This window comes from Ambystoma mexicanum, chromosome 11 (assembly GCF_040938575.1).
Source record: "Ambystoma mexicanum isolate Mex_15411 chromosome 11, UKY_AmexF1_1, whole genome shotgun sequence".
Lineage (NCBI taxonomy): Eukaryota > Metazoa > Chordata > Amphibia > Caudata > Ambystomatidae > Ambystoma > Ambystoma mexicanum.
The window spans coordinates 61,675,008-61,688,248 of NC_090934.1; positions in this window are offsets into that span (position 1 = coordinate 61,675,008).

Consider the following 13,241-nt stretch of genomic DNA (forward strand, 5'->3'; position numbering starts at 1 on the left):
TGAATAGGGACCCTCAAGATTGACTTCGTCTCGTTGAAGGTTGGCTCGGCTATCGGACCGGGATCGGACGGTGCGAAAAAAACGGCCCCTCTGGACAAGAAGTGAATTCCACGACGGAACAGCACGATCCGATCCCTGAACGGTGAGCTGTAGCCCGAGACGACATCTTGACGAGGGTCCATATATCGAGGTGTGTAAATTTGCCAAAATCACCAGACACGTGGGTCCTTAGAATTGTCCTTAGTAACCCAATCGGGCCTCCCAGTCCTTTGGTCAGGTAAATCGTGACCCGATTCTTAATTTAACCCTGACAATTTGAATTTGGTGTATTGTACTCGCGAGCACAATTATTTGACCAGGTAACATCAGAACTCTGATATGCCTGGGAAATTGTCTGCCTGCTTCCGGGCATTATTCCGCAGCGACAGACAATCTTTGGAAGATAGCCGTCCCGCACCACAGGAGGGGTCGCCGGCATGTACTATGTACTGTAAGAAAGGCTTTGGTAGTATAGCATTTAATGACATTTGCCACAGACAGACCAGACATAACTCTAATCTTCGGTGGCCAACCAATGGTAGCTTTGAAATTCCTCGTATAGAATATCTAGAGTCTGTATTGGTAAAGAAAAAGGCTAGACCTGCAGCATTTGACGCATTGCACTGTTGGAAAAAGGAAGCTTTGCAGAAACAAAAGGGTAGAGAGAAATATATGCGTCGACATATGACGAGTGCCGAAAAGGCCCGGTTATATGATCAAAATAAACAATTGAAATCAGTTAGGAACACGGACAGAGCGTTTCAATTAGGCATTCAGAAAATGTACCCTTCAAAAGATTTTCATACATCCGATGAATTGATTAACAAACTTTTGTATGAACGAAGGCCCGATGCGATGCCTCTGCACCACCCCCGTACGTCCCTCCTCCCGGTGCTTTGCCTCTTCCTTTTGTTATTCCTCCTCCTATAGTTCCTCTGGTCCTCCCTTTTGTTCTTTCTTGTTGTCCCTCCAGCCGCCGCTCCTTTGCCTGCCCCCTTGCCTACACCTGTTGACATTCAGAATGTGCCTACTCTTCCTCTTCCAAGTGATTCCGTATCGCTTGTAGTAGACCATGGAGCGGGATCAAGGGTTGTGACTCGTAATACTGTGTCCCCAGATAAAAAGAATGAATTGATTGCTTGGGCTAAACATTGCATGGAGAAGGGTGAACAAACAGATGTTTTTTCCACACTCGAAAATTAGTATTCCTCAGAAAAATGTCTTTATTGAAGGATTAGGAATTCATTTAAGCATAATGTGGAATAGATTAAACAATGTAGATCTCCCACAAGGGTTACGGGATTTGAACGCCTTTGCGTTGGCTAGAGATACTGCCGAGAAAGTATATGAGCACGTCAAGAGGATTTTTGTGTATAGAAAGGAGTTGGAAGAGTTACAGAATGAAGAAGTAGATGGTGATAGTTTAGGTGCTATGTTCTTACAGAAACGTTTTTCTCCTCGCCGTGAATTGATAAGTGAGGAAGCACAAATTTGTACAAATGATGCGATAAGATGGATTTCGGATATGTCGATAACTCCAGATGAAGTATATGACACGTATGGTCAGTATATGTTAGAAATGAAAAAGAAAGTGATTCAGGTTATGGTAGAATACCTGCAGAATGAGTGTGTAAAAAGAAAAATGTGTTGTCCCACAGAATTGTTGAGTGTTTATAAGAGAGCCTTTTCGATTGATACTTCTTCGACTGCCTTAGCGCTTGATCTGGCTCTGTTGCTTAGTAAGCGTTCGGAGCTACCTACTTCCCAGTTGCCTATGAGAGAGGTCCCTCCGACATTTGTCCCAAAAGTTGAGATTGCGGCCGATGCTGCACGAGGTATACTCGCTGTGGACATTCCTGCACATTATGTATCGCAGTTTGTTCACGTTCCGTCCTCGAGACAAGATGTGAACACCATAAAACAATCTATTCCTGATATAAGAAAGAATCAGACGGGGTTCTATAAAGAAATAGAGTCGGTCTTACAATCATCGGTATTCACCTTAAGTGATATTGATTTATTATTTCCCCTACTCCTACCAGTTGACTTGTGGAAACAGATTAGGACTGTAGATGATGTACCTGGGTTAGGAGATACATGGGATAACATGGTTAGGCTCGACAGAGAAAGACCAGCTGGTGAGCGACCACCTCAATTAACTTTGCCTGATAGGATTATTGTAAAATTAAAAACTATAATTCCTGAAAAAAGAATTATTTGGGACAAGCTTACGGCCTGTGTCCAAGGAAAGTCTGAGGGTGCTACCGAGTTCTTCAATCGGTTCGACCAGGTATTTTCAGATTTCAGTGGACAAGACTTAGGCACAGAGTCAGGGAAAAGGCTGTTTGTCGACAAATTTGTACGTGGATTGCTGCCCGACATCCAGTTACAGATTATGTCCTCCGAAAGTGATTGGCAGGCGAAGTCTCAATCAGAAGTACTGCACATGGATCAGTACTATGAAAATTGTGTAAATAATGAAAAGGAAAAACTTGAGAAAAGAAAGGGTGACCTGAAAACAAAAGTACTATTGCAGCAGATCGTTAGAAACCCTAGAGGGGGTAATCAATTTAGAGGTCAATACATTCCACAGGGAAGTACGCCCTTGGCGCCGGTAACCATTAACCAGTGTGCCTATTGTCGACAGGAAGGTCACTGGCACGCACAATGTCCGACCATGCAGCAAAGGTCATTTGGGACCATGGGTAGACGATCCAGAGGTCGCCCAGGTGCAGGGGGTCCTGGTAGAGGTCAGTTTGTGCCAGAATCACAGCAACCTTCTTCACAGGATAAACAACTTTCGAGTGTGGATAATAGAAACATTTTTGATCACCCTTCTGCCGCGTACCTCTCTGAAGAGCTTCCTTTTGATGACATTCTATTTCGTTAGGATTGCCCGAAGCAGGATTTGGAACCAACGCCTATTCCCGTTCATCAGAAAGGCCTCTATGTTGAGATGGCGGTGGAAAATAGGAAGCATCTATTTTTAGTGGATACGGGAGCACAAAAGTGTTCCATTGACCATTCACGGGTTCCAAACATTCCCCTGTCAGGGCAGTCCAACGTTTCCGTATGGTTTTCAGGCACACATGTAGTTTGTCCCGTTTCTTTGCCGGTACCGATAACACTGGGTCTCTTCACGGAGCAGTGTCCATTTCTACTTACTACAAACTGTGGGGAGAACTTGCTGGGGTTGAATTTGTTGAAGGAATTGAATGAAGTAATACATTGCTCCCCGGACGGAGTTCGGTTAACAATTTCACCTCAGCAATCACTCGCCTCTCAGTTTTTGACTCGACTTTTACCGCCAGAATTCAGTAACATTCCGAAATGCTTATGGGCAATTGATGATAATGATGTGGGCATTCTTCAAATTGAACCTGTTAAAATTATTCTGAAACATGGAGTAAAATTGCCTAGCATCCCACAATATAAGATCTCAGTTGAAGGCAAACAGGCTTTGAAATGTATAGTTTCTGATTTTGTGCATCGTGGAGTAATTGTGGAAATTACAGGTAGTTTGTGTAACAGCCCGATTTTGCCAGTATATAAAAAAGGTGATAATGTGATTACTTTTCGGTTTATAATTGATTTGCGTGCTATTAACAAAATTGTGGCTCCTCAATTTCCCATTGTACCTGATGTTACAACGATACTAACTATAATTCCGGCTTCTGCCACTCACTTTAGCGTTGTTGACCTCAAAAACGCATTTTTCAGTATTCCTATACACAAGGATAGTAGGTATTTGTTCGCGTTTAACCTAGGTGGACGCTCGTTCACATTCACTCGTGCACCACAAGGGTACACTGAGAGTCCATGTATATATAGTAGAGCATTGAAAGAGCAACTCGATACTCTCGAGTTGCCTACTACTTGCACCTTACTACAGTATGTAGATGATCTCCTCTTGGCTGCTGATTCAGAGAATGCCTGTAAAGAAGGCACCATGTTGTTGCTTTGTCATTTGGCAAAACATGGCTCAAAGCTTCACTCAAAAAATTCCAATATTGTTGTCAGGAGGTCACCTATTTAGGCTATCTCCTGTCAAAAGAGGGAAGAAGGTTGACACCTGAACGAATAAAAACTATTTCTGGCATGTCTGTCGCAAATACGCAGAAGGAAGTAAGAGCCCTGATAGGAATGGCTTCTTACTGTAGATTGTGGATCCCTAACTTTTCATTAACGATTAAAACAATGCTGGCTTTGACAAAGAAGGGCATTTCTTTGCCATTGCCATGGACTTTGGAACACCAGACAGCATTTGATTTGCTCAAAACGGCGCTGTGTTCGGCGCCGGTATTAGGAACTCCAAATTATGAAAAGGCCTTCGCATTGTATGTGCATGAACAAGATGGATGTGCTTTGGCTGTATTAACACAGGAACATGGAGGAAAGAATAGGCCGTGCAGCTATTTCTCATCCATCTTTGATCCTGTTGCATGCACTTTGCCGAGATGTTTGAGAGCTGTCGCTGCTGCTGCTGCATCTGTAAAACAGAGCGAGGGAATGGTCCTGGGTCATGCGTTAACCCTAATGGTACCTCACTCTGTAGATATTTTATTGAATAGAACTCAAATGCAACACCTCACTTCCGCACGATTGACAAGATACGAATTGATCTTGTTTGCTCCCCACATTCAAATTCAGAGGTGTTGTGTATTAAATCCGGCTGAACTTTTACCTGTCCCGCAAGATACTGTTGATGGTGACGAAACGTCACACGATTGCCTTTACACTACAGAACAAGAGACTAAGGGCCTCATTACGACCCAGCGGTAAGGGGTTTACGGCGCCGTAAACAGCGCCGACCCTTACCGCCTGATTAGGAGGTCCCTTAGCGCCATGGCGGATTTAACACCTGCTTTTAGCAGGTGTTAAAATCCATGGCGCTAAGGGACCATGGAGTTAATTACGCCACCGTAATTTACGGTGGCGTAATTAACGCCTTCCCCACTCCCATTATGCCCTATGGGGCAAAAATGGGAATGGGGAAGGGTAAATGGGACATGGTGATTTAACGCCCCGCCAAGGTCGGAATGGGGCGGTAAATCTCCATTCCGCCATGGCGTAAACGTAGTTTACGCCATGGCGGTAAAGTCACGGCCCAGGCGGTAACTTACCGCCTGGGTCGTAATGAGGCCCTAAAGGTAGAATCGATTTGAAAGACACGCCTTTGAATAGCCCACAAGGAGAGCTATTTTGTGATGGCTCTTGCTTGAAACATCCGAATGGTACATCCACGGCTGCTTATGCCGTCACTACTTTAAGCACGATTGTGGAAACCAAAAGAATTATGCATAATTCCGTGCAGGCCGCAGAAATAATAGCATTAACTCGAGCTTGTGAACTTTCTCAAGGGCTTACAGTAAATATATATACCGACAGTCAGTATGCCTTTGGGGTAGTTCACAACTTCGGTAGACTTTGGGAAGAACGAGGTTTCTTGACCTCACATGGCACAGAAATACAGCATGGCACTTTAATAGTGCAATTACTTTCAGCGCTCGCACTCCCTGTTCAGTTAGCCATTATAAAATGTACAGCACATCAAAAGGTTACAGATGATATAGGAAAAGGGAATGCTTTCACTGATCAGATAGCTAAACAAACTGCCACTGATTTTAGTTCAGAAATGTATGCTGCAAGAGAAATTGTAAATGTTTGCACTTTTGGTGAAAGTATCGATTCTGTAAAAGACATTCAAGCAGATGCTACTGTGGAACAGACAAAGAAATGGGTCGAGGGTGCAGGGAGATTGGATGGTGATGGGTGTTGGGTGGACAATGTTGAAGGAAAATGGTTACTCTCTGACACCTATATTACAATGATGGTCATTATGGCTCATGGTCCGACCCATGTCTGCGTGCGTAAATTGAATAAAATGTTACACAGTGTATGGGCCAATGATAACATTTTCAAAAGTGCGGAGCTCTTTGTCCAAGGGTGCATGGTCTGCTTGCAGCACAATGTAGGAAAAGGTACCTCGACTCCTAGAAGAAGTTTTGCTCCACCTTCTGTTCCGTTTGAAGTTATCCACTTTGATTTTATTGAGATGGAATGTTGCAACAATCTTAAATATGTGTTGGTTGTCATTTGTGCATTTAGCAAGTGGGTTGAGGCCTTCCCTGTTAGAGATGCAACGGCCATAACCCTGGCAAAAACTCTGTTGAAAGAGTTCTTTCCTAGGTTCGGGCTGCCAAGAGTCATCTGGTCGGATAATGGGCCACCCTTTATCGCTGCCGTAATCCTACAAATATGCGAAAGATTGCAGATTGATAAACGGTTCCATTCGGCCAGACATGCCCAAAGTGCCGGATTAGTGGAAAGGCATAACGGCATTATAAAGAATAAGCTTGCTAAGACGTGTGCTGGCACCAAGTTAAAATGGCCGGACGCCTTACCGATCGTGTTGCTGTCGATGAGAACAACCCCTCAAACTAAGACTGGTCTCTCTCCCTTTGAGGTGGTAATGGGGAGGCCTGCTAATATTTGGGGTATGCCAAAAAGTCGCTCGTTGTGGGATATAGAGAATGTGTTTCTTTCAGATTACCGTAACCAGTTGACTAAAAATCTATTTTCAATTTATCACCAGGTGCGAGAGGCATTACCTGTACGGTACGAGGGTCCTGGTCACAGTCTATGACCGGGGGACTGGATCCTCACGAAAGTTTTTGAGGGGTCGTTTTGCCTTGCACCTCGGTGGAGGGATCCCTACCAGGTCCTGCTAGTCACCTAGACTGCTGTGCGTGTAGCAGGGCGAAAGCAGTGGATGCATGCAACACACACCAAACGGATCCCGCAGCCCGTGCCATACGATACAGAAGACCCAGAATCCCTTCCAATGCTGTAACCAATGTGCCCGAAACAGCAACAACCGACAAGAGAGTATCGGAGACCGTTCCAGAGTTCCTAAGGCCAGACAAAACGGCCATCTTGTCTCCGCACTCTCCAACAGTGGTACTTCCGGATCAATCATTTTCTGATCCCATTTCCGTTCACTCGCCACCTCCAGTGGGAAGTGACAACATACTTTTCTCTGACCCTTCAGCACCGGAAATTGTGAAATATAATTTATGTCCAAGAAGATAGACATACGGCACGGTTTGACTGTGCGATTGAGGAAATCATTTGAGGGCTTGCCTTTTGGCCTGACTGTACGAAAGGATTCTGTTGGCTAAGGGTTGTGGGAAAGACATTAAGAAGATGCGCGACTAGAGTTGCCAGCAAACAAACAATTGGTGTTTTTCGATTGAAGACTACGATGCCTGCACCCGCTACCGCTTGCAGTGAACTTTTAGATAAATTTGTGACTAGCAGAGACAATGATCAAGCGTGTAAGAGGACCCCGAAAATGTATTGTTGTCTTTTAGTAATAATAACTGGGTTTGTAGTAACTATTGGTTTTGGGTTATGGTACCTGGAGGAATCATATCCGCTAGAGGACTTTTTACCTGTTGAAAATGTATCTGTTTTCCCCACTCCTTCTGTGCAATTGAATACCTTGTCGCATAGAGATTCTTCGCATAGACGGAACTATCAGAATAATACTGTTTTGTTAATAATGAATGCCACTCATGCAATTTTTAATAGGACCAACTGCTGGATCTGCTTGCATCTACCGCAACATGGGGATAAGGGGCTGGGTTGGTACATTCATCCTTTACCTTTGACAACTGCTTGTTATGCCTCTCTTAGAGCACTATTCTTTGGCCGATGGAATGACAGCATCTCAGGGAACTTTGATGGTACAAATTTGAATAGTTTTGAAAAACGTGTTTTGATGCCCTTGGATGCTCGCTTTTTGCAAATAGGAGTAAGCCAAAAGGTTCTTCTGTTAGGCCCTCTGATAGGTTGTCTCGTCCTTTTCAGTCTTTGATCTCTTTCAAAATGGCTCCTATAGACAATAAGGATGCCACGCCTCAATTTTATTCTGTTAACCATAGCCCCGATTCAGTTTCCTTCTGCATACAGATGAATGGAATACGGTCAATGGGTAATTTTAGAAAATGCGCCAACGTTGCGAATTTGACTAGTGAGAACGGACCTCTGTACGTAGGTGAACCTGTCTATTTCGTTAGCGGTAATGTGGCATTTTCATGGTTGCCCAGGGATTGGCAAGGAACCTGCTATCTAGGGATTCTATTACCTGGGGTATTTATTGCCAGTACTGCAGAAATTTCGAAGACTCGTCCACGACGAGATGTGAAGGGGGATACTCCAGCGCAAACTCTGGGAGACATCATGAAATCCTTTGTGCCATTTTTTGGGCAAATTACGAATTCAGAAGATATCAGGGGACTAGCGAGAGTACTGGAGAGAACCATCAACCGGACCACTGAGATACTCTATAATATGACGTTAGAACAGAAAGAAATAAGATTAGTAGCTCTTCAGAACCGGATGGCATTAGATGTCATTCTGGCAGAGCGTGGAGGAGTATGTAAATTAGTGGGGTCCGCTTGCTGCGTTTACGGACCAGACTCCTCTCCAACGATCTTTAGGGCGATCCAAAATCTACATGTTCTTAGTTCGGAAGTACATGTTCCTGAGGGAAATTGGGAACTTAATGCATGGTTTTGGGACCTCCTACGGTCATGGGGATGGAAGTTGTTTTCGGCCCTGCTGATTATCTTGGGTAGTTTTTTCTATTCCTTTGTTGTTGTATACAGTATCTCCCTGGTATATGTTCGGTATTAGGGGGGTGTTGCGCGCAAGCAACAAGTGTATTAGGGCATAAAATATATGCCCCAGATAAGGTTTCCAAGGAGTATGTGTTGAAAGAAACGCTAGTGTCTGATCTGATGGCAATAGATATGTCTGATAATGATTTGGGGTGTATAGATGTTGAAATGTGGAGTTAGTCGTAAAGTGATTGGAAGTAGTTTAGCGCTTGGCATAGGCCAAAAGGAGTGTTTGTTAAAACGGATATAATATTGTTTCATCCTCATTGTATATGTTGGCCTATGCCCAGTCGCTCTTCGAGGAAATCCGCACCGCAAGGTCGTAACCTTAAGTTAATCGAGCCTCCATTTTAGGTTAAAGCCGCCATTATGGTTTATCGTGCAAAGTCACCCTGTGGCCTAAAATGGCCGACCTGCGTTCTCTTGTTCTTACTTAACCTCTTCAACCCCTGTAGGCGATTTCATGTCCAACCTGCCTGCAGACTACATGTTAGGGTCATACCTTGTCCTTTGTTGACCTCGGGATCAGGGGATTGCTTGAATCGGCGATGTTAACCTACAAGTATACAAGAACAATAACGCTGTTTAAACATGTCATACGAAACATCTGTTTGACCTGCATTAAAGCAAATGTGTAAAGAGTGTAAAGTTAAACCCAGAGAAAAATAGTGTTTGTTAGTAAATGTATTAAGAAGTAAACCGCATGCACGAGATATGCAAATTAGGAATGAACCTGGCGCGACCCTAGCCCAGTACATGATTAATTTGTAGGAGGCTGGACATCGTTATGAAGGAACTGTATAAATATGCTGATGTCCAGCTAGCAATTCCTGTTCACTTCCCACATTGAACCTGCTGGTGGTCTCTGTGATGTACTGACAGCCAAATAGCTATTTGTATACTTTGTTTTGTAAACTGTACAGTATTGCAATAAAGATTCTGGGAATCTTTACAAGTCTGTGTTGGTGTATTTCTCTTTGCATGGTGTAAAAGCCTTAATATTGTATTTTCTGATTCCACAGACAGGCCCCAGAATCCTACGCCCCAAAATTTAGTGAGCCTGTTCCCCCTTTACACACGTACACATACACTCTCTGAAACAACACTCTCAACGACGCCTTCATGTATCACCCAACACTTCTTGGGACTATAATAAACTGCACGGCTGTGTTATCAAATCTTTAGTTTTCCGTTTGCATTCAGATGCCCTCAGGCTTGGACTGGCCTTTTGGAGCAATAGGACAATCCCCAAAGGGCCTTTCCAACAGGCAAGTGTGAGTACCTTGTATTGGTCAAAGTGGGCCAGTTTCATATATCCCTGCACTCTGGAGTGGGTCGTTTCCACCAATGTTACTGTAGACATGTCCTTTACAGTGCAATGTTCACAAGAAAATGATACCCAACCGCCTTCTTAGGTGTACTCAAAATGTTTGTCTCAGAAAGTAAAGAATTGCCATTTGTAATTAGGAAGCACATTTTAATGGGTCCCAGGGGTGACTATGCCGCAAACTGACCCTGACTCATCCTTTCAGAAAAAGGGAACAAAATACTTCAAGCTCAGCGTGGAATACTGAATGGCTCCAGGACAGAATATAGACATGCACATTAAATGTTATACAAATCCGATTGGGATGAGTAACCTGCTTTCAGCAAAGATAGAGGCATTGGAATCCGAAGCAATAGTAAATCCCAGGGACTGGAGAAACCAAGACTTTGCTGTAAATCTTTGCATCTTGTGACTGGAACCAACAGTACCTTGCAATAAAAACGTTAACCTGAGGAAGTGCCCATGGCACGAAACATGTGTTAGCAATTTGAATGACTATGAATAATTTTTCCAGAGCAAATAAAACTCTATGGACATCTTTATTAGTTTGGAGGTGCTATAAAAAAGTTGTAGCAACTCCATTATCGCCACTTTTTTGGGCGTTAACGGAATTGATGTCAGTTTTACTGCGCCACTGAATTATAAGATTGGCATTGAAGTGGAGGCTGCACCTTCTTCAGGACCCTAAAGGGGAATCCACTACTTCATGGCTCAAAATCGGCACGTTTACGGTGGAGGAAATGACCACCCATACAAAGGCAGCCAAATCCCCTGGGGAGTGTCATGGACTACACCGCCATTAACACACATGTAAACCTGTGGTAAAAATGCAGGACCAAATGGCGGTAATAGTAATCGTGTTTGGCAGCAATGTATCTAAATAGCCCAACATTACCACCGAACTCATAATGATGCGCTATGTCTGACATCTGGATGTCACATGGTCTCTACATAATTTCTACTCTCTTATCAAAATATCTGCGTACTGTACAAGAAAAAAAAAACAGGTAAATGCAGACACCGTCCAAGGCCATCTGCAATTCCATTGGGAGCGGGAGCAATGAAGGTCTCAAAGTCAGTGTATAGACATGTATGTTCAAATTGAGTCAAATCAGAGTGGGGTGGGCAGCAGATGTCCAGGGTAGGTTGCAATTAAGATTAGGCATGCAACACTTCCAAGAAGGGGCAAACAGCAAGTCCAAAGGGTCCAGGAAGGGAACAATATAACATCAGAGCAGCCAGGATAATATCAGAGTTGGGGGGTGTGGCGAAGCAAGAGCAACAGCCACCACTCACACTCTTGATAACTCATGTATCTCTTATTTGCAGTCCGTGTGAGTGCGCCAGGACCACAGAGAACGCTGAACACTGTCCAAAACTGCTCTGGCAAGAGATGGCCGGCCATACATTCCAAGATGGCCACCGGAGGTTTTATAACCACCCCTCCCTACCATGAGACTTGAGGACACAAACTGAGAAGGCTGGGGAAAGAGGACAAGCAAAAGACAAGTAGACCAATGAGAGAAGTGCACACAGGTCAAGGGTCGCCTCGCTGACGGCCTATGAGAAGGGGAAGCGACAAAGAAGCTCTGCTGGTCTTGAAGGTAACATTAAGGCACTAGCTGCATGTGCCTGGTCCATAGAGTGCTGTGGGAAGGAGGAGCCTGGACATTTCCTAGACTGGACCAAGATGAAGAAATCCACAGGGGAACCCAAGTTGTCGGAGAGGTTCAATGACACAGAGAAAGTAGTGGGAAGTTGATACAGTACAGAAGAAAGCATTGCCCGGGAGTAAGAGACATTGGAGACCCAAACCAAAGATCTAGGAAACTCTGGCCAGATGTCCACAGGGAGCCAAGGAGACTATGTCGCCTAAGGAGCAAGGTATGCTGAAGCATTGCCAGGACGTCTGTGAGAGGTCCAGCAAGAACGCGAGTGTACCGGCAGGCCTCCACAGTAGGAGACAGTGGGCTGAAAGGGAAAGGGCTGCCTCAGGAGGATAGCTCAGGGGCAACATGCTCGCCTTGGAAGCAAGATGACATGGAGCAACACAGGTTCGATCCCCGGGTCACGCTTAGAAACCTCTGGGTATTAAGTGTGCTATAAATAACCTATCATATCATAACAAAGTCCAGCAGGGACTGTCTATGGACTGACAAGCAGTTTACAAATCAAGGAAGATCAGGCAATAAAGCCAATACGATACCATCTAAATTACATATAAATTAATCACATTAAGCCTCCAATTCCTTACACTGTATTAGGCTGGTCAGAGCTGTGATTCTATCAAAATTAGACTATTGTAATGCTTTACTACTAGGAACCTCCAACACGAACCTTAAATGCAGAAAAAAGCATTACGGGCAGCACTGGGAATAAAAAAAATGTAGGAGGGAGACTCACTGGCTTCCCATTAAGGCCGCAATCATCTGCAAAACATTATGAGTCACACATAAATGTCTCGCTAATAAAGCCCCCACCTACATGAAGAACACCATAAAGAAAAAACCTTCCAGCAGGACTCTTAGATCAAATAACAACGCTCTCCTTGAGATCCTGCGGTTCAAATGCTCCAGAGCAGGAGATAGCAGTTTCCAAGTCCTTTCCCCCAAACACTGGAACTCTCTCCCTCTCAATATGAAAAAGGAGGAATCCATCATAGGATTCCAAAAAACCCTAAAAAACGTGGTTATTTAACCAATTCTAGTCAGTCGCCTTAGGCCTTATTAGCCCCCCAACGGCTAATGCTACTTCTACCTTGGGGCGGACTGAGCTGATCCTGTAAATAAATATGTTTGCTGTATTTTTTCATCCTAAGTATATGAACAGCCCATGCCTTAAGAACTATCTTGTAACGTTACCTGTCTATTATGTAAGTATCTACTTCCAATGTGAATGCCAACAATGTCTGCACCTACGCCGTGATACCTCAGGGTCTGGGCGTGTAACAAATGTAATAAATAAATCAAGTAAATAAATAAGGGGCGAGAGATGCCGGATTAATATCAGATAGGTGAGGGGCCAATATCAAGATCCAAGGATCAGTGTTAAACAATAAATCATCATCAAACGAAATTGCCTTTTTATATCGCGCTTCATGTGCGACTAGTCTCAATGCACGGCACCAGGCATTAAACTCATGCTGCCCTCCACGGTCTTGGTGCCAAGACAAGGGCATTGCCCCTGAGCTA